The sequence below is a fragment of the Mycetomoellerius zeteki genome, unplaced genomic scaffold, assembly GCF_001594055.1.
Source record: "Mycetomoellerius zeteki isolate Tzet28-1 unplaced genomic scaffold, Tzet1.0 scaffold202, whole genome shotgun sequence".
NCBI lineage: Eukaryota > Metazoa > Arthropoda > Insecta > Hymenoptera > Formicidae > Mycetomoellerius > Mycetomoellerius zeteki.
The window spans coordinates 93,063-98,124 of NW_017256980.1; positions in this window are offsets into that span (position 1 = coordinate 93,063).

A 5,062-nucleotide genomic window follows, 5' to 3' on the forward strand; every position below is an offset into this window, starting at 1 on the left:
ATAATGCTGGAATGCGGGAGCGAAAAGGGGATATCTCCGGGGGAGCTTAATAATGCAATATGGCGTCGGGGCGTCGCGACGCTATGCATGCTATGCTGCGCATACCACTACCATATACGCCTACACATCGAACCTTCTTGCGCCCCCGCATTATCCCCCGTAGCTTACATCCCCTCTTTACCCCTCCGTTTGGTTACCTTCGCGGGAATGAGGCCGATCCTTCGCGTATATCGTCGCAATCGAATGTTGATTGGAAAATATTGATGGGACTTTCCACCCGGTATCCGCAGCCACCGATCCCTTCCTTCTCTCACTCTCCATCTTCGACGTCGGAGATCCTTTTTCCATCGCGATACGCTCTGGAATTCCAGATCGGTGAAACATATATATTTTATATATATATATATATCTTGAAGCTCTATAAGTACTTTCGACGGACGACACTCCAGTATCGATATTAATTAGCGCAAATTATACCCGAGCAATATTGAAGTAATGAGATGGAGGTTAGTAATTAACAATTTAGTTAACAAAAGATTTGATACAGCTATACTGAGAAATTGAGATATCGATACCTTGAACAATTGAACTGAAGATCACTTTAATTTTCTGTTATTAGAACCGTACTGTGCTGGTGAACACAATAGAAATTTTTAATAGAATTCAAATACTTAGATTTTAACTCTTTTCCGTATCAAATGAAATTTTGGGATAACACGACAAAATCGTTCTAAATTGTTTTTATATCCATATTAATAAGTTCATATAAACCTAGTTTATAAAATATAACCATAATTATTTACATATATATAATTATTACGATATTTTACTTGAGGAACATCACCTCGAATATTTCGCTATTTATAGTAAAAGTGCATTTTAGATTTTATTTACTCTTGACAGAAATTTAATTTAAAAATAGAAATGTGTTCTTATAAATAAAAATACATTTCTGCTCTTAAATTAATAATTAAATTCATAATACATACGAGTAGAAATGTATTATTCTTACAAATAAGCATGGCAATTATGATAAATCTTTATACTACATTATTAAATAAATGCTGTTATCCATAGTTTATTAATTATATCGTAATGTGGATGAATTGGATGTATATATTATCTTATGTAATTATACGTATCGTAATTTTTCAATCAATTATTAATTATGAAATATGGATGTGTTATGTTTTCTCGAACATTTTCCGATCTATATCTTTATCCTTACGTGACAGCCTCAGATAAACGTCACAATCGACGAAATATTTCTGCGTACGACTATACAAGGTCGTTCCAAGTTCCATGAATGGTTCCATCGAATGGCACGCTACCGAAACGGCGATGCTTGTGACTGAACCCATGACCTACTGGCAGGGTTGGGCACATATCAAACTTAACGTATTATACGTGGTTTCATACATGAATGAAACTATGTATAATACATCGCTTCAGCCATGTAGTAAAATGGCGCTTCACCGTTCGCACTTTGCAGTGTTCGCGTTGCTTGAAATCCTCATTTTTTTAACTTAAAATGAGATAGATATATGTTTGAGCATTGAAAAGAGTGAAAGCGAAATTGCTGAGTGGAAAAGTGCAAGCAATGCGAGCAGATCCAAGAATACCACGACTATGTTCCAAATTTACTGCCAACACTGAAAATGCGATAGTTTACGTTACGTGCATTATAGATTTTCAGTAGGGGGAGACCGGAGACAAAAGTAACATTTTGACTTTGAAGTATTATAACAGTTAAAATATGATTCTTACATTAAAAAAAATATGTATCTTTAGATATAGAATTTATTTAGATACAAAATTTTCTTTGGTTTAATTATTTTATGTAACTAGAAAAAAAGTTATGTTTGTTTAAAGACTATGAGGAATTTTGTTACAACCGTCCCAACCCCTAGGGACGATAGTAACAGTAAAGGGGGATAATTATACCACACACATTTGCCAGAGGTACGTAACACAACATAAATCATACTCTTTCTTGTAGCTGCATAAATGGATATCTGGTCCTTGATAACTTCTTTAAATGTCTCTATTTATATAAAGACACTTCTTTTTTATAATTTTTCTCTTATCTGTCTTGTGTTTTCTTGTTAATGGGATTCTATGAAGAAAAATACAAATAATATTGTACAAAATAATACTAAAATAAAATCAAGTAAATTTGGGAATAATTGTAATGTTACATTGATATTACTATTGTCCCCTAATGATATTTTATGACTTATAGTAAATTTTTTAAATAAAAACCTAAATAAAAATCAACCCAAATGTACAAACCATCAACGCAGATAATCATTAAAACATATTATGATAATACACTATACCTTCATTATAAAGAAAAAAAAATATTTTAGATTTTGTGCACGCAATAAAACTTACTTGATGCATGAAAGAAGTAATTTTTGCTCCTGCATTCATGCATGTTCCGCGAGAATCAATATATAACGAACGATTCAATGCCGATCTGTTTACAGAATTTTACCATGCAGCCGCATACACATAGGTATCTATTATAGTTTAAGAAATATTATCGATGTTACACTATTGTTTCGTGTTACTTTTGTCCCCGGTCTCCCCGAGCCGTCATTTTGACGTTATATCTTGGTCCTTTACTGACCATTATACTATCAAACTGGCGACTTATGACGTTAATATGACGTCACGGAATGACATTACGAAAATAACGTCAGTATGCCGTCACGAAATGATGTCGAATAAAACCTATTGTCACTTTTTGGTCATTTGACGTCATTTGTACAAACTGACTTGAATTCAACGTCAAAATGATGAACTTTGTTACCTGGAAGTGCTCACTGTGTTGTATTTCGCGTGAGATGAGTTTTAGAATTTAAGGTATATAATACACGTTTTATACGTTTTATATGTATTATACGTTTTATACGTAGGAAATGTAAGAAACCTCTCGCTGCGTTAAATTTCCCAACCCTGCTTACTGGCAGAGAGAGAGAGAGGGGGGGGGGGAGAGAGAGAGAGACACGTGGTGTCTAAACACCACCGCTGTTCGCTCTGATTTCTAGAACAGCTCAACTATTTCTGAAATTACACCCTCTAACATTATACTGACCTTATTGATAAAAAGAAGATTCCCGCCTTCGTAAGGGTCATTCCAAAATCTATTTTAAATTGAAATGGTGCATTTCGTTTTTCACTTTATTGCATCATAGTAATATTTTAAAAAATACAAAAAATTTTATATGTAATATCCTTCACTATTCTATAATCGAGTTTTTCTTAACAATAACTTAAGCGGATGGTATTTCATAGTTTTTCTTAATACTTTGATATTAAAAAACTTCTGATATTAATAATAATTAAAAGTTCAATTAAACTCTTTAAAAACATATAAAGCTTGATGACATTAAATTATTAAATAAAACTAAATTGATGAATATAATTCAGCGATTCGCAATCAACTTATCAATTCCTTCCCAGTAAGCAAGAAACATTTTAAAACATTTCAGCAACGTTGTAGCAACGTTGTAACGTTGTCCAAATTTCAGATGGGAAGATCGAAATGGAAGAAGATACAGCAAGGAAAATCGACAGTAAGAAGAACTGAAGAGTCGACAAACAAAAAAGTGCCAATACATAATTTGCCAGAAAAGTTTCTCTGGATGCATGTAAGTTTTCATATCTTTCAGAATTATGAAATATGCGATTTATTCATGATATATATCTACATTAAAAGGACGGTACAAAGATCAGGAATGTTCTTGGCTACGCGCTGAAGGAATTTCCAAGTTACAACAGTATTGTCTGGACGGGAACCGGAAGTGGCATCGCAAAAACAATTTCTTGTGCAGAAATCTTTAAGAGAAAATACAAGGACCTTCATCAATTAACAAAGCTACGTTACGTCAGGTATATTTGTCAAAACATATGTCAATGGGTACAATCTTGATTCAATCGCCATCTGATTTCAGCTCGGAAAAGTCGAAAGAGGATGCTGCTAAGACTCATCGGATACCGGAAGTTCATATTTTACTGACTAAGGATATTAAAGACACAACTGAACTTGGGTGAGATTTACTTAATTAAGTCTTGTATAATTCATAAAAAAAATTATATATATGATGTTCATGATAATTTAATTAGTCCGAAGATTTAATTATTTACGTTTGAGATCTCTCAAAGATACTGCATCTTACAATCAGGCTTGACGAGAAGGGAGGGAGGGGGTGACGGGGTGATTTCCCCCGGGCCCGAATTTTTTGAGGGGCTCAGATTTTTTGAGGATCCCGATTTTCTAAATGCTCATTGTTTTCGAAATAATAGAGCGTGTTCAAGTTTGTAAAGCAGCTAGCCTGTTCACCGAGCGACTGAACATGATTAGTTCTTACCTATGGAGCCAACCAATCATGTTCAATCGCTCGGCAAGCAGACCTAGCCGCTTTGCCAGCTTGAACTCGCCTATAGTTTCTTATTTTTTGTAAAAACATTCTAAATTGGTATAAATTACGAATAAATAAATTTATGTAATATATAAATAATATAATATATCATACAGGGTTATCGAAAAGTATCGGACCCCCCTAATATCTTCAGTTAGAATGCATTTTGGAGAAAATGTCCAATAGCAAAGTTGTATGGTTTCAAGCGAGAAGTAAGATAATGACCTTGACTTTGATTTTGACCATGTCCTTTAAGGTCATTTCAAGGTCAACCTTATTTTTTTAAACGGAACCCCCTACATTTTATTGCATATTTTTATAGCTTATCTCGAGAGCTTTCCAAAACACTATAATAAAACATTTTTTCATTAAGTACTTTTTGAGTTATAAAGGTTTGAAGTTAACAATTTTTTGACACAAAATGTAAATCTTGTAAAATATTATTTAGTTTTCAGTAATCATAACCTTAATACTTTTGTGCGCGGAATAATGAGACCACTTAATTGGTTTAAAGAAAATACATTAATCAAAAAGTGTCGGATCCCCCTAATATTTTCAGTAAGAATGCATTTTGGAAAAATGTCCAATAGCAAAGTTGTACGGCTTCAAGCGGTTATGCTAGTAGGCTACGGCGG